Here is a 21,894-nt window from a genome sequence, read left to right as displayed (position 1 = left end):
CACATTTTGTCAGGGGGAAGATTTTCATAGCTTTCGTGGATACCTAAGTAACAGCAGTAAATTTATTACACGTAGCCCACAGCTTACAGTGCCAACAGTTTTGCTTTAAATTCGTAGACTTGTTAGAGAGACCCAACGCTTTCATTTTGGTAACAGTTACCAAATAATTTTGGGAGTGGAAATGCGAGTGGAAATGACGTTGCTTTGAGATAAGTGGATGTGAATGGAAAGCCGAAAAAAGACGACGACATTACTTAATTATCCTGATGTACCACCATCACCAGTTAAAAATGCGGAAGCATGGCTAAAAAAGCAATATGATTTCAGCTACGAATTTTGAACAGTTTCCCAAATTATTAACTTGCTTTCGAGAGATCTTGTTCACGCGGAAACAATGGATTAGAAATTTAGTGGTCTGATCTAATATAAATGAACCCGACGCTTTTGTTATTTTGTTGACATGTATATACAGTTGCTGAAGGTCACTCGGTATTTAAATCGTGGGTATTTTTAAGAACCTCACATCTCCCCTCTATCATGCGAAAGAGACGTACGGAATAGGAGAAAATAAAAAAAAGGCCATTTAGGTAAATTTTACTCTATTAGTTGGTAGCGCTCGTAACACTTCTGCGTGTGGGAAGTTCACCGCATAGGCCAAAAAAGTCAGCTACGTCAGCAACGTACATCCCCGCAGTATCCAGTCAACAACCCACTGTTTGCTGACACCCCCATCCTGCGCTCTGTTTAATTTTAGCCTTGAATTTATAGCCACATCTATCGACGCCTGCAGCGACACTGCGCGGGAATTTCAAACACTTTCAAGAGCATAACCTTCAGATGTGTAAACCATCCAATCAACGTCGGCAATATATCCAGAAACAATGCCACCAGCAGGGCGAAATACCCTCCCCCCCCCCCCCCCCCCCCTCAAATTTTTCTCTCTCTAAAGCAACAGCAATGAGTTTTGGTATCTGATTTCAATACTGTGATGCAAATATAATCTCCGCCCAGGGCCTCGATCAACACAATTTTTCGTTTACCCAATAGCACTGTTACCAAGGGAACGAGAATCCCTCTTATGACGTCAACCTCCACGTCGCCAAAGATGCATTAGAGAGCGGTTGAGGCTGGGAAAACGAACCGGGAACGATGGCGAAACGTTGGGCTCGGTGGCACGTCGCGTAAACATTTCCACGTTGATCGCAACGCGTTTGGATCTGCTAACCTAAAACGCGCGTGCCCAAGACATCACCCCCCTCCGACTCCGCGAGCGCCTGAGGGGCTGGACGGAACGCAAAAAACACACGCGCAATGTATACTCTACGCGGGCCTCGACGGAGAATAAGCAAGGCACTTTGCCAAAAGTTACACCCGGTAGGAAATGGAGGGGGAGAATAAGCTAAGTAGAACAATTTGAAAAATATATATATATATAAGTAAAGCTTGCAGTGACGTGGGAAGGTATTTGAAAAAAAAAAATAAAGACGAAGATGAAGCCTAAAAAGTAGCCAGGCGGAAATCGACACACAGACCACTGGGGTTCGAGGGTTCCGCCATCTTTAACGTCCCGGTTAATCCCGCTGAAAGCAGGCTTAATCCCGCTGAAAGCGTAGCGGAAAAATACAGCACGGGGCTTGTTTTGGGTACACTATGGACGCAGAAAAAAAAAATCCGAATAGTACTAAACCATGTACCGAGGGAACGAGGCAGTACGCCGAACGAGCACGAAAGTTCTAAACCAAACATGGTAGAGCCTCAAACGCAGCAGTGGCTCTCTGAAGGCCGAAAGGAGAGTTGCGCCGGGTGATATGGGATTAAAAAGAAAAGTGCCAACGAAATGGAAGCTAGAACAACGTTTTCCCGTCGGAGAAGGGGAGGCTGCTCAAGTTAAAGAAACGCGGCCGACTTTATTTTTCTTTCCCAAAATATATCGCCCTCGTCCAGAAAGCCCCTCCCCCGCCGAAAAGAAGCGTGCCTCCGAACCACCGCGCGGGCTTCAACGGAAACCATGCATCTACGCCGTGGGCACGTCGAATAAGTCAGCCAAGAAAAAAAAACTTCAACAGTAAAACTTTGACGGTGGAAACAAAAACTTAAAAAGAACTCAGGATTAGGGGTTCGACCAATTTCTTTGTAACTTTTCTTTCCTGCTGAAACGTTCGAGAGCAACTTAGAGGAAAGACAGTCTCCTTATTGGTGTCAAGGCTGGAGTGGTGGCAGGTAGTTTCTGCTTCCTGGCAGCAGAAGTGAGATGACGTCCTGAAATCCTGAAACTTCGGCAACTGCAGCCAATTCCTCAGCTTCTACTAGTCCACTCAGAGAAAAGGCATTGCGGAGGCTTTTGATCTAGTAGGCGTTGTGCGGGCACGTGCCACCAACCATGGTGTAGAGCACGATTTTCGCGCGCACTCTCTCTCTCTCTATTATATATATATATATATATATATATATATATATATATATATATATATATATATATATATATATATATATATATATATATATATATATATATATATATATATATATATATATATATATATATATATATATATATATATATATATATAGTAGGTTGTCGAACTTCGGCGACTGCCCTCAAGGCAACTCCCTTTTCCACCGCAGTTTCTTTTTTTTTTTTTTACATTGTGTACACAACGTTTGGAAGCTTGCATTAGCGCTTTATCATCTTTCCGCCACCATGACCATTCCCGTGGATTTTCGGACCCCACGCAACGCCCGCCACTTCCCCCGTGCCCATTTTTCTTCTTTCGGCAAAAAGAAGAAAAAAAAAAAACTGGAGAAAAAGAAAACCAAGACCACGGCGCTGAGAATAAAAAGCGGCTGTATAACGGTACCTCGAAGCGCTGAGAAAAACTGCAAACATATAGGAGAACGCAAAATTAAAACACACGAGGACGATGCAAAACCGCGCATGCAATCACCCTCTCGCCTGAATCAAGTTTCTTTTTTTATTTATCGCAGCCAGGGTCGCTGTGTGTTTTTCCTTTCCGCTTCGTTCGTTCTTTTCTCTTTCAAACACGAGAACGGTAGCGGCAAACTTCTAAAAGAAGGCTACAGAAAGGAATAAAATAGAGGTTTTCCCCGCCAGGGGGGGACGCAAAGGCAAAGAGCGGGTAGCGGTACAGCGCCGACGGTGGGGAGTTGAACAAAAGGCCGTGCGGGCAGAGAAAAAAGCCGCCTTTCCGCGCCGAATGTAAAACGGGAGGTGGGGAAAATGGAAGGAACAAGAGCCCCGGAATTCGACATTCACGACACCGCTTGCTTTCGGGGGGAGAGCCAATGCGCCGTATCGCGTAACGTTCTCCCAAAGTGCGCGCGCGCGCGTTATACCCGATGTGTCAGCCCCTCGCAAAACGAAAACGACATAAAAGCGAGCACAGCGCAGGCGTGTACAAAAGCGGAGGACACACAACAGAAAGCGGCAAAATCAAAATGCGCGCAACGCGTGCTGTACCCGACAGCGTACGCGTGCACCGGACGATGACAAATCACCGCGAAAACGTCGCTCTCCCTTTTTTTTTCTTCTATTCGTCCACTAACAACAGAGCGCGTGGTGCTTCACAGATAGTTTTAAAAGGGAAGTTAACGGGCCCGCGAGAAGCAAAAGAACGAACGAATCGCGCGCGGTGTAGCGGACGAACGGCAGACGATAGACAGACGAAACAAAGGAGTTTTCCCGCACGTAGCAGACGAAAAAGGGGAAAAACGAACGAAATGGGGAGAAGCGTGCGAGTATGAAACTGCGGCGGTGGTATCCCGGAGGGGAAAGAAAAAGGCGAAAAGGCGTGCAACGAAAAGCGGCGACCGGCGAGCCGGCCTTCCCGGCGTTCCTAGCGCGCGAGCGGAAGGGTGGGAGCCGCCGCGCACGCTTCCTCCCGCAACAGCGACGCTATGCGGAGAAGCCATCTTGGCAGCGCCCCGGAGACGAAAAAAAAGGAAAACGTGGTCGCGGCCGTCCACGCCGACTGCGGTGTTGAACGAGATCGCAACGGCGTGCTTCGAGCACTGAGTGGCGATGCACACGTTGCGTATCTGCCATCGAAACCGTACAAGTGAGGAATCTGTGAAACGGACCCTCGGAGGCAGACAAAGGGCCGTTTGGATGCTGAGTCAGCGGCGACGCTTTCCTGCGCGTGGCACGCTGTTACAGTATCGCGTGGTACGCTCGAACGACAAGGACAGAAGCCTTGGCGGATGACTGGGGCTGTGCATTTACGGGAACCGCAGCTGGTTGCCGTGCGTCCGTTTCATTATGGGAAACTTTTGCGGGAGCGGCAATCGATAGCTATTTACGACGCTCCTTTTTAGACCGCTCTACATTACCGGCGACGCGCTGGCGCTAGCTTCTTTGTCATACGCCGCTCAGTTTTAGCGTGTTTTGGTATTTAATGATCTATCGAATGGACAGAAACAAAACAGTCGACGCGCCATCTGTTTTCGTTCTTTTGAGGAACCAATAAACGCAGGACTGAGGAGCTCGAGCGGTGCCAACAAATTTACGAGAACACGTAATGATGGGTAGGTCTTTGTTTTCAAGGCGGGTACTCTGCCACGTAGACAACTGTAAGGCAACGCTGTAAACAGCGTTTTCCCAACTAAAGAGTACACACTTTAGAGCGAAGCTGTTTTAAGGTCCTCAGAACGCAGCTCAGGTGCCATACGGCCGCTCATGTTGGAGATCGGGCATACATTAAGATAGAAAGCATGCTCTTAATTATTTGTCGTCGTGGATTGTTAACTGAAAGCGTGTCTAGAACACGCTAATTGATCGTTCCTCCGCGTTCTAGAGTGAACTAAAAGGAAAGAATGACAAAAGCGTTGCCGCCGAGTCCCCACTCGTACGTCCGGGTTACGCCCGTATTACGGGACGCTGAGCGATAGCGAAGACATACGAGTCGCGCGGGATAGCGAGGTCATAGGGGATAGCGAAGGGATACGGGCCGCACGTTTCAATCATGCCTGTCATGCGCACGGTGCAGACGACATCGAGACGAAATCATTTAGAGCGGAAGGCGTGAGCGAACGAACGGGCAGACAGCGACTCACCTTGGTTCGAAAGACCGCTCTCCGAAGAGTTAACCCAAGCGAAACTCGTCGTGGTGATGAGGTGTTTGGAGTGGCCAATACCGAGGGGAGGATAGTACAGCGCGGATTATCTTCTGAGTCGGCGATCACCAGTGAGAGGGTCGGCCGGTGGCCCAGGTGGACGATTCTCAGAGGCCGGCGTTTTCTTTCCGAGTTGACTGTGCTGCCTGTCTGCTCTCGAGACTTCGCGAGAAAACGGGGTTGTTGTCTTTCTGTCGCTGGTGGAGGCTTTGCGGCTTAGGCAGCGACCACGAGGCGCGGAAATGTTTCTCACAAACAAAACGACAGCGCGGGCGAGGTGGCGACGGAGGCTGGAACTTGCTTGGCGTTCTTCGCTGGTCTCTCCTTGTTCACACTAGCGATGTCAAACGCTGTTCCTTCTTCACAGCCCTTCTACACACCCGGACAAAGCAGACAACGCGTCCGAACACGACGCACCAAGCAGACGACACACGTCCTATGCAGACGACGACGACGATGTAGCAGACGATTCTTTTTGCGCTATAGCAGACGACGCTGAAAAGCACACCGGAGCACACAAGGAGTGAGGACGACGGAAGGGAGTAGGTCGGGACGTTTTTTCTCTTCTGCTCTCTCGTTGTTGTTTTTTCTCTTTTTTTGCGAAGAAACTAATTGTCAGGCTGAGGGCGGATGTTTCCTTTTGCTCAATCTTCTCCCGGAGCTGCTGCTGTCGGTGGTGGTAACTTCGCGCCAAAGGGCAGGCAACTCAGACACGCGGGATTAAAACGCAAAAGCCGAGATAGAAGTGAGAGAGACAGAGAGACACAGATTTAGAGAGAGATAGACAGAGAAAAAACGGAGCTAAAAAACAGAAGAAAAAACGAAACCGGTGTACCCGACGTGTCTACTGCAGAACACAACACAACCGACGTTCCGTCGACCGTACCAACTAAATGCCGGAACCCGGGAGCCGGGTGCCGGATAAAAGGAGGACCGAAGCACGCACCACGGGCGCGGAGCGCTCCGCGGTCCAGGCCACCGTCGCTTTTTTGTTCCCTCTCCAAACGCCAAGAAGACTCGGTGAGCCTAATTAAGGTTACGGTTGTGTACGAAACTAAAGCTTAAATTATTTTGGAGTGCACTAATCTATTCTCCGCTTCAATGCGTGAACGAACAAGAGGGGACTATTTCGCGCGGCGTAGGTCCGCCCCCAGCGGGAGAGGAGCCGGCGCGCGCCGCGGGCTGGGCCGCAACTCTCCTCCTCTCCCGCTTTTCATTTTCTTCCCCTCTTCGTTTCATTCTTTCTCTCCGCTCTTCATAGCGGTTCTTTTTCTCTCTCTCTGGTTCTTCCGCAACCTCCCTCGCTCACGCGCTCTTGAAGTTCCTTTCGTCGCTCTCGTTTCATCTCGGTCGTCTGCTACTTCCGACGCTCGTCGGCGGATGGACGCGCGGTGGCTTTTCAGCAGACGACGAGCGCTGAACGTCAAGGAAAGAGCTCCACTCCGGAAGCGAACCTACGGGGCTCGATGTTTTCTTTATGAACAACTTTTTCTCTTTTTTCTTTTCCTAAAACAGCGATGGACACGAAGGTCCAGAACTCTGCCACGTTTTGAAGTTTCACGTGGAACCTTGAAGTACGCCGCATATTAGAACACCTGAGTCACCTTCCATACGACAGCAGAAAGAAAATGTAGACGATATTTAGTTGCAAAAAGGAATAACGTGTTAGCTGACATTTTTTGTCACTTCAAAAATGAATTGGTGACGTTGACAGGCCCCTCGGCAACTGGAACTTTGCTAACTTCGCAGCTTCATAAAAAGAAACCTAGGGATACGAAACTGAGGCCCCACTAAACTGAGCGAAATAGCGCGCACAGCCACAGATGAACTACAACGTAAGTTTATCAGGCTGAAGATCATCGTACAAACGAGTCAATAACCCCATATTTGGAAGATCGTGAAACAGTTCGCGGCAAAAATATATACGCTGTATTTAAAAGTCGTGAGTTGGGTGCTCATATTGTACAAAGTATTGTATATAAGTATTGTATATAAGTATATATACGTATAAGTATAAGTATATATAAGTATATATAAGTATGTATAAACAAAGTATTGTATATAAGAAATACTGCTGCCTCCTAAACATCCTCTTAAAACAGGCTAAAAACGTTATTATGAAAATGAATTTGCTAAACACCATAACAACCCAATAAAACAACGGAATCTTTTGAATACCTTCCTTAACAGAACTGCAGCTAACGCTTCTATATCAAAAATTACATACAATGGAGTAAGCCTGACGGAACCACCTCATATTGCTGGGGCCTTTTGCGAATATTTTTCATCCGTTTATCCCAATACCCCTCAGCCTTTAAATGCGCAACTTGGTTTCCCCGTGCTTCCCAATCTTCTTTTTGTTCCCGGTTACACCAGAAGAAGTGCTCGCTACGCTTGCCTCACTGAAAAATACCAGCCCATGTCTAGATAACATTTGTATTCGCCATTGGAAGTTAGCGGCTGATTTAATCATAAATACTCTTAGCCATATAATAAATCTTCTCTTTTGATCTGGTACTTTTCCATCTTTTCTATAGAAAGCTAAAATAATACCTGTTTTCAAAAGAGGTGATCGGCTATTAATATCTAATTACTGCCCTATTTCCATTCTCTCTTGTCTTAGTAAACTAACAGAACAGATATTTTCCAAACGTCTGAACAGTTACCTCAATAAATTTAATCTACTTGAATGAAACAAATCTTTATTAAAACAACAGGTGCAGTTGTTAGGGCACCCGCCCGGTGGAGGGGATCCCTAGTCCGGGATCCCCTGGCTGCGGCTGGCTGCGCGGGCCCTTTGCACCAGGTCAAGCTGGAACGTAGGGTCCTTGCTGGTCAACCGCGCCGTCCACTGTTGTATAGAGGGGTTGGGGATTGGGTGCAGGTCCGGTGTCTTTTGGCACTCCCACACCTGATGGTATAGGGTACCGGGCGCTGGGCAGTAGTGGCAGGTGGCTGGATAATCTGTCGGATAAATGGCATGAAGAAGGGTACGGTGTGGATACGTGTTAGTTTGAAGTCGTCTGAACGTTGTTGCTTCATCCCTTGTGAGTTGGTGGTGTGGAATGGGGAAAATTTGCCGTTTGAGTCGGTAGTCCGCCAATATATCTGTGTAGCGCAAGAGAGGTTGCGGATTAGGTGGATGAGGTGGTGACTGCCCCGTGAGAGAAATGGCCCGGTGTATGTAATCGCGGGCAGCGGCGTGAGCCGCCTCATTCCCCTCAAGGGATTCGTGTCCTGGCACCCAAACTATATAAACTTCGGGAATGCTCTGTCTTGTTAAAAGAAGACGAAGTGCCGTTTCAGAAATTCGACCTTGTAAGTAATTTCTGCACGCTGCCTGAGAGTCGGTAAGTATGGTGATTGGGTATTGGGCAGTGATGATGGCTTGGGCTATCGCGGCTTCTTCGGCAGTATCAATCGCTGTGGTATTGACGGTACAGGATGTGATCTCTTGGCCCCGTCCATTCACTACACAAGTTACGTGGGCCGGATGGTGCGGATAAGGAGATGCATCCACATAACAGGTATTTAGGTCGTTTGCATATCTGGCGGACATGGCTCGTGCTCTGGCAATTCTTCTGGCCTTGTTGTACTGTGGATGCATATTTCTTGGTATTGGGGCCACTCGTATGTGCTGTCGAATTTTCAAAGGTATGCTTGTTTTCTGATCTTTAACCGGTGGAGTGGTATAACCTAATCGGTGAAGAGTTGCACGCCCCGTCGTCGTTTTCTTCAGGCGCTCTATCTGAGAAGTGTGGTGCGCTTCTTGTAACTCCTCCCAACTGTTATGTACGCCTAATTGTAATAATTTAGATGTCGATGTCTTCGAGGGTAGTCCGAGCGCAGTCTTGTAGGCTTGGCGAATAATTATATTTAATCTGGCTTTTTCGTTCGTTTTAAGGGCCAAGTATGGTGTTCCATAGGTGATTCTACTTATGAGTACTGCTTGTATTATTTTGAGCGTGTCAGGTTCTTTGAGGCCATATCGTCGATGTGCGACGCGCTGAATTATGTGTGTCAGCTGGTTGACAGTCTTCTGGAGGGGAGCGATTGTGTGGAGCCCAGAGCCATTTTTAGGGATAACAAGTCCAAGAATTCTCAAGTGAGGCACAGTTGGGACGGGTTGCTCATTGATGAATAGGTCCGGGTCTGGGACGGTGGACTTTTGTTTCGGGGTACCAGCACTAAGTGTCAAAAGTGCCGATTTATCTGGGGCACATTCAAGACCTCGTTCTCGAAGGTATCTTTGCGCCTTGTCTATAGCGGCTTGAAGTGCTTCTTGTTGCTCACCCATGGATCCTGTAGGCGTCCAAAAGGTGAGATCATCTGCGTAGATGGCGTGACAAAGGTGGGGAATATCTTTCAATAATGGTGGGAGGTCCTTCATGGCAAGGTTAAACAAAAGTGGCGAGATGACTGACCCCTGTGGGGTGCCACGAGCGATCGTCTTGAAAGGAGCAGACCGTAAATGTCCAATTCCAATGGTCGCGGTGCGTTTCGTGAGGAAGGCTGCGACGTAATTGTACACTCTCTGCCCACAATCAATGGATGAAAGGCCCTGAAGGATAGCGTGGTGACTGATGTTGTCGAAAGCACCTTTTATGTCTAGAGCCAGGATGCAGCGCTTATGGTTCTTGGGAAGCCGGTCAAGAATGTCTTCTTTAATTTGAATGAGTACGTCCTGAGTGGATAAGTGTGGGCGAAACCCATACATAATGTTGGGAAAATGGTCATGGTCTTCAATGAAAGGGGAGAGACGATTTTGAACCATATGTTCAAATAATTTTCCTACGCAGGATGTAAGCGATATGGGTCTCAAGTTCCCTGTTGTTAACGGCTTTCCAGGTTTAGGTATTAATGTTACATCGGCATGTTTCCACTGTGGAGGGATTTGTCCCGTTACCCAATTATTATTTATATAGTCTAGAAGGGCTTCTAATGCTTCACAGTCGAGATTTCGGAGGAGCTTATTCGGAATTTTGTCCTTTCCAGGTGTAGTGTTCCGGGTGAGGTTTCGTGCGGCGGCTTCTATTTCGGCAAGGGTAAAGGGGGCATCCAGTTCGGGGTTAGGGGCGCCATTGTACGGTGGGAGAGGAAGCGTAAGTTGGGCGCTGTCTTTCCATGGCTTTTGTAGCTCCTCGAGGAGTTCCGCCTCTGTTCCGGGATAGTTATGAATAAGCCTCTTTAATTGATGGGCTATGGATGATTTAGATTCCTTGTTTCCCATGAGGGATCGAAGCAGATGCCACGTTTTACGGGTACCCAGTGTACCCTGCAATTGCGTACAGAATTGAGCCCAGTTTTGTTGGCTGAGTGTTTTAGCATATTCAGCTGCTTCCTGCGTTAATTTAGCTATTCTGATACGTATTTTTCGATTTGTTTTGTGTTTTCTCCATCGCTTAGTTAGCCCTCTTCGGGCCTCCCACAGATGTAAGAGGTGTGCATCTACAGCGGGGCAATCTTGCGTGAGAGGCAATTCTTTCGTTTGTTTTTGGAAAATTTCTAACATTCTCTGTGCCCATTCTTCGATGTCTTGAATGGGACCGCTTGGTGCCGATTCGCGGAATTTCTGCCAATCAGTTATGCGGGCAGTGCCGATCTTTTGTGAATCAGTGCGATAGTTCGAAATTTGCAATTGAATAATGTAATGGTCACTGCCCAGCGTTTCAAAGAGACATTCCCATGTTGGATCTTTAACTCCGTGTGTTAAAGTAAGATCTGGGGTAGTGTCTCGAGAGACACTATTACCGAGCCGGGTCGGAGTGTCCGGGGCATTGCACAAGTGCAAGCTATTACCTCGTATGGCATCGTAAAGTTGTTGTCCTTTTTTGTTGTCCCTATGATATCCCCATGCTGTGTGTTGCGCATTAAAATCTCCTGTTATTACCAAAGCATGACCCCTAGTGCGCTGTTTAACCGTTTTGAAGAGGCGGTCAATCTCCCCTAGGCCGGCCGTCGGAGGGCTATAGATATTTAGAAGGAAAAGGCTATTCTGATTTTTCTTTGGTGGGAGAAGCTCGATAAAAGTGTAGTCAATAGATGTGGGCAGGGAGTGTACTTGCGCTGCTGTACTCGTCTGTACGAGTATCGCTGTCCTCTTCTGTTGGTCCGTGGTGTAAGTTGTGTAGCCTCGGAGATGCACTTTGTCCGTGTCTGTTTCTTGTAGCGCAATGGCGATGGGTGAGTGTTGAGACGCGTAGAAAGACAACGATGCTTGTTTGCTGCGAAACGAACGACAGTTCCACTGCCAAATAACTGTTGGTGGGTTCACAGGACACTTAGGGACCACCATTATGGCAGGTTTACCATTCGTCCTCTGAAGCCATGGCACTGGTCGATTGGCTGGGCGGGTCGTTGGTAGGGTTGTCGTTCGGAGCAGTGGTCGAGTTTCCGAGGCTTTGGTGTTTATTCTTTTTGCGGGTCTTCCTTTTCACCGACTCTGCAGCCTCTTGTCGTTGCTCCAATGCTGTGATACGGCGTTCCATAGTTTCACTCAGGGATCTGATTAGATGTTCAATACGGACGAGGTCAGGTGTCTCAGGGGCCTGGAAAGTTGGCTGCACTGTGTTGGAGGGCGTCACTATTTCTGGGGCTTGCTGTGCAGGAGGCGCCTGAAGCGCTGTGAGGCGGGCTAGTAACTCCTCGATGCGACGCTCTAGGTTTTCGGTGCGAGCCGCCTGCATTTCAAGTTGCTTTCTGAGTTGTGCGTTTTCCTGTTGTAGCTGTTGCATGCGAGGGTCATCAGTCGGTGCCGGCATTTCGAGTTGCTTTTTGAGTTGTGCGTTTTCCCGTTGTAGCTGGTACGTGCGAGGGTCGTCAATCGGCGCCTGCGTGAGGACGGGTTGGGCTGGTAATGGGGGGAAATCTCCCGGCTGCGGTATCCCCGAGGCAACTACGGCAGACCAGTTGGCGAGTTGCATGGGTTGTTGACGGCGTCCGCTGCTGCCCGGCTGGTAATGAGACGACAGTGGATGGCTGGTTTGAGTTTGTAAGGGAGGCTGGAGGGGAGGAAGCACCTCTACACGGGCGAGGCGTTCTCGTACATGGATGGGTGGCGGGGGAGGACGAAGTTTCTGCCGGCATTCCTTGCTGGCCGTTGGGTGTGCAAGTCCGCATAATTTGCACTTCGGGTTGCACACGTGGTCTTGGGAGGGATCACGCTCATGACAGTGGGCACATGTAGTTACGTCCGGCGTGGGACAAACGTCGCGTCGGTGACCGATGTCCCCGCACAAAGTGCAGCACTGAATTGATCGACGGTACGGGCGGCACCGAGTATGCATTCCATGGGCGCGGATGTAGAAAGGCACGTGGGGGCCTTCAAAAGTCACTACGGCAGACGTCGATTTGCCAAGCATCCGGGCTTGCACTATGCGGGGTCCAGACGACGCAATGATGTAGGGCAGTTGCTCGGTGGTGGTACCAGGGTCTAAGCCATGGATGACGCCTTTAACTGTACCCGGGAAGTGTTTCACGTAGGGGAGAACCGTATAGGTCACTGCACCTAGTTGAATTGACGTCACGTCACTGAGAGCGTCTGCGCATTCTGCATTAGGCGTACTGGCTACTATTAGATTTTGCACAGCCTGGACTTGGATCACTACCTGCTGATTGAATGCGCCTTCAGGTATTGCACTGGCCGCTTGGATACCAGCTGTGATTTGGCGGTCACTCCATGAGGCTAGTCGTAGGCCGTCGCGTGGTCGAAATATTACTTTGTAGTCCATTTCTGGGAGACGGGGGGCAGGCGGTGCTCTTAGAGGGGTAATGGGCTTACCGGATGTTTGAGCGTTGGCTTGCGGTGGCGTGCGGCGTCTGGCGCTGAGCATCTCTTTCCAAGGGCCGGGCTGGGCAATTGTTCGGCCGCTAAGCTCGTCGAAATCCATGGCTTTCTCCTGGTTGTTGAACTGCGGCGACTGTTGTAACTGATGGCTCTCCGAGGGCACAGGTGCGGGAGCTGTAGTGGTGGCTGCAGCCGCCGCGGCCATAGTAGGCCTAGGCGTGATGTGCGATGTGGTCCAAGCTTCGATCGGGCAGTGCCGGCGTACGGACGGTCCTATGTGGTTTATACTGGTATCAACCGGTCAGGCGCAACTTTGTGAAGCAGGTGATATCAACTACATCAGTAACACTGCGGGGAAATCGCAAAAATCGTCGGTCAAAGCGGGAGCCAATGCATCCTGCGTGTTCTCCGATGGGCTTCTTCTTCTTCTTTTTCTAATCTACTTAATCCATGTCAATTCGGTTTTCGGTCTGGACGTTCCACCAACCTAGCATTGCTTTCACTAACAGACTTTATTAAAAAATCAATTGACGCTGGAAATTTTGTGGGTTCAGTCTTTCTAGATTTTAGTAAGGCGTTTGTTTCGACTAATCATAATATCTTGTTTAACAAATTAGAAGCTTATGGCATTACCGGTCCACCACTAACATTTTTGAAAAGCTATTTACTTAACCGACAATATAATGTACACGCTGCTGACACTTTTTCTGAAACAAGAACATTTAACGAAGGTGTGCCTCAGGGATCTATCCTCGGCCCTTTACTTTTCATATTGTATATTAATGATCTTCCGTATTGTCTTAATTCTTCTCACTGTTTCTTGCATGCGGACGATAAAACCATTTCTTTATCTAATAAATCGATAATTTGCCTTACCGCTAACTTGAATGCAGTACTTAACAACGTTGTAAAATGGTGCCGCGTCAACTATTTATGTTATTATCCAGGAAAAACTAAATTTGTGGTGTTTAGATGTCATCAGAAAACCATCGGTTTTCTTCCCGAATTACACCTTCGGTCTAATTTAATCACATCTTACGACCGCGTTACATTTCTCGGCATTCACCTCGACCCACACCTTACATTTAGTTCTCACTTTTCCCATTTAAAGCAGAAAACATCTTTTGGGATTCGAGCTGTAATCAAGGCTCGGCGCTTTTTCCCTCATTTAGCCCTGTTATCTTTATATTTTGCTTTTGTTCACAGCCATTTTCATTAGGGTATTGTTTCAGGGGGCAACACTTACTCCTCTCACGTTGAATCTGTTCAACATATACAAAACCAGTGTATTCGCATTATAGCATTCAGTCCACGTCGTTCCTCCGCCTCACGACTTCTACGTCAGAATAATATACTATCAATTAATGGGCTGTTTCAATATAACTTATGTATTCTTTTTTTACAAATTATTGCACTGTAACTTCTGTTATGATCTCTTTGATGTAAGTGTTTTACGCAGAAAAAGCGTAACCAGGTTTTCAAGTAATAACAATTTGTTACTACCACCGGTTCATACTAATTAGGGCAAAAAAACTACTTGTTTTTCAGCTGTGAAACTTTGGAATAATTTGGCTACTGCTGTCAAATCATCCCCATCACTTGGTTGCTTTAAAAAAAAAAACCCTTAGAGTATTTCTTTTGCTGTAATTAGGATCTTGCTCTCTGTTTTATTCTTACGTTATACCAAAGGTTCTCATGTGCCTTTGCTTCCTTTGTGTCATTTACGAACTGATTTTTTTTACTTTTTATATAAGATAGCTACAATTATAGCTACCTTTCGAATGTTTGTACATAAAATGCAAATTTATTGTGCGTTTTATACTGCATATTGATTTGTTGGGCTCTTTCACCCATTTGCTGCTTCTACACAATTCGTTTGATGTATTTGTAATCGAGGGTCCCCTTTCAGTCAGTTGACTCTGGGACCCTCGTCTGCATACTAATATGTTTGTAATCCTTTTTTGTAATAAACTTTCTCTTTCATAAAAAAAAAGGTTTTCCCCTTTCAAGCATTTAAAAATTTCCCACAACAAAACATTCCTAACTACCTCACATTTGTCCTTTTTGGGGTTCGGCAAAACTAGCTGCTTTTCTTTCTGAATATAAGAGCTAGATGTAAAAAACGCAAACGAGGGTACCGCGGAAGTAGTCTGCCATTTTAATAAAGAATGATAAGAATGATAATGCGGAAATGTTTTAAAGTGGAAGAAAAAAACATGCGCCAAAGCTGAGCTCTAACACACCACCTCTGAGTAACGCGTACGATTCTTCACCGATTCCGCTACCCGGACAGGTATATTCTCGGCCATTTTTATTTATTTATTCATTTATTTGTCCGTTTATTTATTTATTTATTTATTTATTTATTTATTTATTTATTTATTTATTTATTTATTTATTTATTTATATTTAATACTACCAGCCTGAGTGCCAGGCCTAAGGCAAGAGTGTGAATACAGTAGTGTAATTGTGTGACCGTAAGTGAACACTGCGTGATTGGGAGTGGTAGCAAACGATATACCGACAACTCTGGGTGAAGGAAGCCTTTTCAATTCCGTGGTCGTGACTTGCGCGCCATGACTTGGTAGGAGCTTTGGACTACCGTGCAACCTCATATGCTTGTTGAAGACACCGAGGTGCTGGTCGCGGTACGGGAGTGATTCTGTAATGCACGAATAGAACTGCTGTCTAATGATGACGACACTAGAGGTCAGCTGTTGACAGCTACCTCTTCTCCGTCTGGTAATATTTGACAATGCTACCCTACGACACGGACACTGCCAGAATCGACGTCCCCGCTATGCACGTACCTTGTCAGAGATGATATATTTGTCATTTCAAGCTCTTGTGCGTAAGAAGAGTTGAAGCTTGAGCCTTTTCAACCCGCTGGTCATGACCACTCCTAAACGGTAGTTAGTATGTCAAAAAGTATCTTGTTTACTGCCCGTCTTTATAGGTGGAGTCACATTACCGCTCAGGGACCTCTGTCCGCACTTGCTCTGTTTTTGACCGGATTTGCACCTGGCTTGTTTTTGTTGCTATTAATAGTAATCTTTCGTGAAATATTGTGTATGCTCGTCAAAACAGGGTCAAGTTAGTGGCGATGTCGTTTATGCCAGTTGACCAGTGCCGTGTCAGACAAGCCGAACTCGCCCGACTGCTAGCTGTGTAGCTTCGGCCGGCATATTGCGCGCCGTACGCACTGGCGCTTCTATGTTTACGTGTTCATTCGTAACTTTCATTGTTTGTTCCACCACCATTTCTGCACTAAATTTGATGTGCACTAAATGTGAGCGCAAATACCTCATTCTGCTTAAAATCCGTGTTTACGTTCTATTGTGCCAACCTCAGACAGACGCAAGAGCTGCTCATAATACGTCATGAGTTCAGGGAAGAAAAGTAGCTAGTGTTGTAGTGCTTTGTCCTGTTCTATTCCCTGTTTTTTTTATTATACAGCTCACTTGAGTGAAGGTTGCATTGAAACTTGATTGATTGATTGTGGGGTTTAACGCGCCGACGCAACGCAGGCGATGAGGCACGCCGTGGTGGAGGGCTCCGGATTAATTTTGACCACCTGGGGATCTTTAACGTGCGCCGAAATCTCGTACACACGGGCGTTTTTGCTTTTCGCCTCCATCAGAAAAGCGGCCGCCGCGGCCGGGAATCGAACCCACGACCTCGTGCTCAGCAGCGCAACGCCTTAGCCACTGAGCCGCATTGAAACTTGTGTCAGTGTTATTCTAACAAGGAAACCTTTCGAACGAACCAAACTAGCATTTTGTCCTTATGGCCCCTTTAAAGGAGCCATGCAGACAAAACACGTTTGGTACCGTAGAAAGATTGCCTCGTTAGAATAACACTGACACCACTTTTGATGTGCACTTCGCTCAAATAAGCTACATAATCAGGAAAAATGAGAATGGCCATGCGACCCACTAGCTAATCTCCCGCAACAGAACCTATAATGACATATGCCGAGCTGTGCGATTGGCTGATGCCGGCAAAAGCGAACGCAAATTGGGCAGGGCTTATAAGCTTGCCGAACGAGCTATTTGCGCTTAAATGTAGGGCACATTCATGTTACAGGAGTAAGAATGGTGCGGTAAACAGTGAAAGTTACGAAAACGCACGTAAGCATAGAAGTATTGATGCGCACTGCTGTTGTACTGGGTGCACTATGCGTGTTTTAGCTGCACAGCAGTCCATCGCTTTGGAGTAGTCTTAACAGACACTGGTCGATTGGCGTAAGCGACGTTGTCTTACTTGACCCTGTTTATCGAGGATACCCCATGTATCACGAAACAATTACTTTGTACAGTAACAAAAACAAGCCAGGTGCAAATACGGTCAAAAACAAAGCAATGGCGGACATCCGTGTATGAGTATGGTAGCGCCATCTGGGAGGAGTGACGGCAAGCGAGGCTGCAGAGCCGAGTGACGCAGTGGAAGTTTGAATATGCACACTTATGAAACACACGATTTGGCGGGAGAACCAAAAGTTCAACCTAAATTGATTAATTTCCCAGCAAATACGGCATCATTTTCACCCGCACAAGTGCTCGGGGCACCATAAAACACTAAATATTTCGAAGAAAGCAAACTTGTATTTTGTCTGCATGGGTCCTGTAAGGAAAACAGAGAAGCTGGCGACTGGCGTAGATAGAATTTGCGCTCTTTGAGACAAAGCTGGCAACCCAAGGAGCATCCCAGATGAGGTACGTAAAAGTAGCGCGAAGGTTATATGGCGATTTATCTCTACCGCCGTTAGACAAGGAAGCAGTACTGAAAAAACTAGGTCGGCTCGCGATGTGTCCAGCAGTAAGGAAGGGCAAGGTAGAAAATTTACGTAAGGGAATTAAGATAGGGAAAGCCGCAGAAGATGACGGAATGTTGAACTAGGCATGCTGCGAATGTCTCACGAGTTAGTACCACTGGGCTGGAAAAAGTCGGACATATTTGTGTTTACAGGAATGGTGATGGCAAAGAGCTTAAGAATTATTAAATCATCTGCCTACTCCGTGCTGTATACAAGCTGTTTACGAAGATACTAGTTAACCACAGAGGTGACGTTCTACATTTTGGACGATCCGAGGAACACGCTGGATTTAGGAAAGGCCATTCAGCAATGGATCAATTGATGTCATCAACCTGGTGATTAAGAAACCTGTGGAGTTTTAAACCTTTGTACACGAAACTAATAAATTACGTAAAACATTTGATTATGAAAAATCCCCTGCAGTGATGGAGGCATTGAGAGAACGTGAAGAGAGAGAACCTTTAATGAAAGCTGGAGAGGTCAGCCCCACTAACGGCAGGGCATGCTACTCGAGAGGGGTGTGAATACAGTGAGATGACAGGGGGAAATAGAGAGAGAAAAAGAAAAAAAAAATACGGGGGAGGAGGAGAGAACAGGCAGCAGACGTGGTGTAATGCCGGTAAAACGCTTGTCTAACATGGCTCTCGCACACTCAGCTTTAGCCAGCCTCGCTCGAGCGGGATTTCAAAAAAACCTGATGCAGCGTTCTGAAGTCATAGCCCATTCCTTTTGTCTCTAATATGGTTGTAGAGAGTATGTTTCGGCAGCTTTCAGATGTAACTAGTTGAAGTTGAAATTGGTGTTATAGACAAGCGTTTTAACGATGCTAGAAGACATATACAATGATTGTACGGGCACGTAAGGATTTATACGAAGAGTGGGCTGCTTCCTATTATGAGCGTAAAACAAGAGAGACACCATTTCATCAACGGTATCCACATCGTCTGTAGAGGGGACATTTACGAAGCTGGATCTGGAGAAGTCAGGGTTAAGAGTTGATGAAAAAGCCGAGCCACTTGACATTTACGGATGGCATCGCCTTGTTCCGTGGTTCGAGTTAGCTGAAAGGTTTTGTTCAGGAACTGCCCTCAAAAAGCCTGCTCGTTGAAATGAAGATTAATGCGAGTACACTCTTAGCCAAAATGGGAGAAAATAAGACTAACTGCAGCAATTACGCCTCGCGAGGAACATTTAGTCCACAAAAGACCAAACGCGCGAAGATTAGGGCCGTGTGCAAAATGAAGGGACCAAACGTTGGTCCCTCGACGCGAATGGGACCAACGGAAAGACTAACAGCGCCCTTTGCTCCCGCAACGTTGCTGTTGCTCCCCCTGGCGGGGGCCCTTCGACTTGTTTCTACTTGTTCGGCGGCCAGCGGGTACGGACGTGCGAAAGGTGAGCTGCGGCGGCGACGGCTTTTCCCCATTCGCCCTTTTTGTGAAGTTCGTGAGCTTGCATCTTAGCGTCAGAGTGCCAGCTATTTTTTAAAACCAACGCCAGTCGATTCGCTGTGCGTTACTGCCGACGGCGACCTAATTTTTATTTGTTTCGGTCAATATTTACCCAATTTTTTGCTTAACCCTACCATAGTAAAAATGCAATTTCTCTTTAAACAAGTGGCCCAACCGCATAAATAACCGTCCCAGCAGGAGCAGCGTACAAAAAGGAAGCTAACCGCTAACTTCTTTTCTTTTGAAATTGCAGTTTTAATACATTTATAGCCAGAAATGTCAAAGCGTGGTTAACACGTGGCCGAGAATCTTGAAGGGCTCTAACTTTTTAGGCAAACATATGAACACTAAAATAACAACATGGTGCTGTTAGGACACAAGAATTACTCGCATACATATTAAATTTTAAATCAAAACGTGATATTTTAAGCAGGAAAATTACAAGAAGTCTGGCAGAACGCCGGAACTGCAACGGGCGCGTACACTCTGAGGCTGAGTAGGGCAAAAATAGTTGCACCCTCGTAAGCGCAACTACGTCCAGAATACAACTAGACAAAAACGGTTAAAATCTGATGTAAATTGGCTGAGTAAGGCATTTTTTTCCATATATTGCGGAACCCGAACTTGTAATCTGCCAGACCACAGCAGAACGGCAAAATGAAGTCTTCCTCGAAGGCGCGGTCTGACCGCCGTAATAAAAATCCTCTAACAAAATCGTAGAATCTTTATGTATCTCACGGCAAGTTTTTTTTTTTTTTTTTTTTTTTTTTTTGAGAATACAGTGTCATCTAATGGCCCCTTTTCCAGTACCGGCCCTCCTTGTGGCCGCCACGGCAAACCTAACTGGCAGTAACGCCCCCCCCCCCCCCCCCCCCCCATCCAAAATTGTTTGGATTTCGGGGAACTCGTTCACGAAACATTCTCGTCCTGCAGTCCTTCCCGCACCCACCCGTCACCCGTGCCTTTCACATGAATTTCACAGTAGCAGGCGCACGCTCGCGTGACTCATCTAACGTGGTCGAAAGCTTCCTTCACTTTTTTTTTCATTTTCGTTGCTCCCTCACTGGTAGCCAAGCGCTCGCAGCGTGGTCAGCCTCAAACATTTTTGCCCCTTTTCTTTGAAAGCCTTTTTTTGTGTGCACGTACGAACTCACTGTGAACTGTCCGCAAAGAGGAAATAAAAACGTGAAGCCATAGCCACTCCCCATGCAGAAAGCTGAGAGGACGCCGTTTTGTTTGTTTCGCCCGAGGCTATTCCTTAAACATTGTTAAATTTATTAAACATTGAGAAAATTTGGCTCTTAATACATTTTTGAAATAAAAACGCATTCTTCGACACCGACATCACAGCCAGAAATCAATAATGACCTTGTTCTATACAAACCCGCACCATCAGCGCAGGAAAGCAGGTTTTCTTCCAATAATTAAATATTTCTTCTTGTTTTCTTTTTATTTTTGATTGCAGTCTAACCATTTTGATTTAGAGCTGGTGCTGACAGGAAGCGTCTCTTTCCCTACATGTCTTGTGAAAGAGGGGGAGGAGGCCCTTGTTTCGTGCTACGTAAGCCTCAGAATGATAGCAAACCTGCATGCGAGAAATGAGCAATCTTTCTATTTTCTGTTGCCCTTCTACAGTGGTTCATTGCGTTGAGTGAGTGAGCATGAGTCCCCAGGTTCTATTGCTGGTTTGAGTGGCGTCTTTTCTGCTGGAGTCGGAAAAACAACAATGTCTGAGTTTCGCTTGTTAACTACCGTGGCCATGTTCTTAATTAATCCGTAGTCTTATACTCAGTGCAATGCACAGGCCACATTTGGCTGCACTACATAAAGCGTTGATTTTGCTTCTTTTTGCTTTTTGAGGTATTTTTTAAGGATGCTTGTTAGGGCTGCTGGAAACTGCGTTTTTCTCAATTTTGCGTCCTACCATGAATAACACTTGTTTTGTTGCCCTATTTATTTCCTGCAGGAGCGTGACGACATACGCCCATTGCCGACAGCGTCACGGAGGATGGCTGTCTCCTCTCAACGGACAAGTACCTCAAGACAAGTGGAGCACGCTTGCGCCAAGGACAGCAGCCATGTATACCCGGAATAGCCCAATACTGGGCGCATCGCCTCAACAAGGTGTGCCGTACAGGCCTTCGAAATAGAGACTCCAACGTCAAGAGTAGAGTACGGTTTACTTTTGTTGTATATGTTGCTCACACAGTGTTGCAATAAAAAGCTTGAAAGTAACATTTTCTTTGTAGTGAGTACTTTGTCGTGAACAAGTGGCCAAGAAATACTGCTTCTGGTCTCTTGTGTTTACTCCTGTCTTCTGAATTGTCGGTCTAATGGAACGACAGTCACTCATGGAGTACTTGCACGAGCCAGCACATCGTCTTTTAGTATGCACGGTTAATCCAGAGGGGAGCATTTGCAGGGATGAACATTTAGTCTTGAAAGCATCAATTGGTCTAGGGGGAGTAATGGGAAAGATTAACGATTGATACTCAGAGGACCAACGGTTGGTCTCCAGTCGACTAACAGGGGTGACTAACAGTTGATCTGCAAGGGACTAACAGTTAGTCTTTATGGCGGACCAACAGTTGAACCATCAAGGGACTAAGTGTAGAGGGACTAACAGTTGGTACCCTTGCCGTTAGTCCCAAAAAGGACTAATTCTAGTGGCAACGCAGTTAGTCCTCAAAAGGACTAACGCCGATGCCCCG

At 46.8% G+C, this 21,894-nt stretch overlaps 1 protein-coding gene across 3 annotated transcripts in view; it reads right to left on the bottom strand.

Moving 5' to 3' along the window:
- Fne (ELAV like RNA binding protein found in neurons) overlaps nucleotides 1-21,894 on the bottom strand; it is a 223,089-nt gene that overhangs the window by 127,630 nt on the left and 73,565 nt on the right. The window contains exon 1 of one of the 3 annotated variants that reach the window (XM_077693486.1): nucleotides 5,071-6,014. The exons of the other annotated variants lie outside the window; for them this stretch is intronic. The gene's annotated coding sequence lies outside the window, so the exon portion shown is untranslated. Of the gene's footprint in view, nucleotides 1-5,070; nucleotides 6,015-21,894 lie in introns of those variants that run through there. 3 annotated transcript variants of the gene reach the window in all.

This window comes from Haemaphysalis longicornis, unplaced genomic scaffold (genome assembly GCF_048455015.1).
Source record: "Haemaphysalis longicornis isolate Haplotype H1 unplaced genomic scaffold, Haemaphysalis longicornis Haplotype H1 scaffold_12, whole genome shotgun sequence".
Lineage (NCBI taxonomy): Eukaryota > Metazoa > Arthropoda > Arachnida > Ixodida > Ixodidae > Haemaphysalis > Haemaphysalis longicornis.
This window is presented reverse-complemented; position numbering and strand designations above follow the sequence as displayed.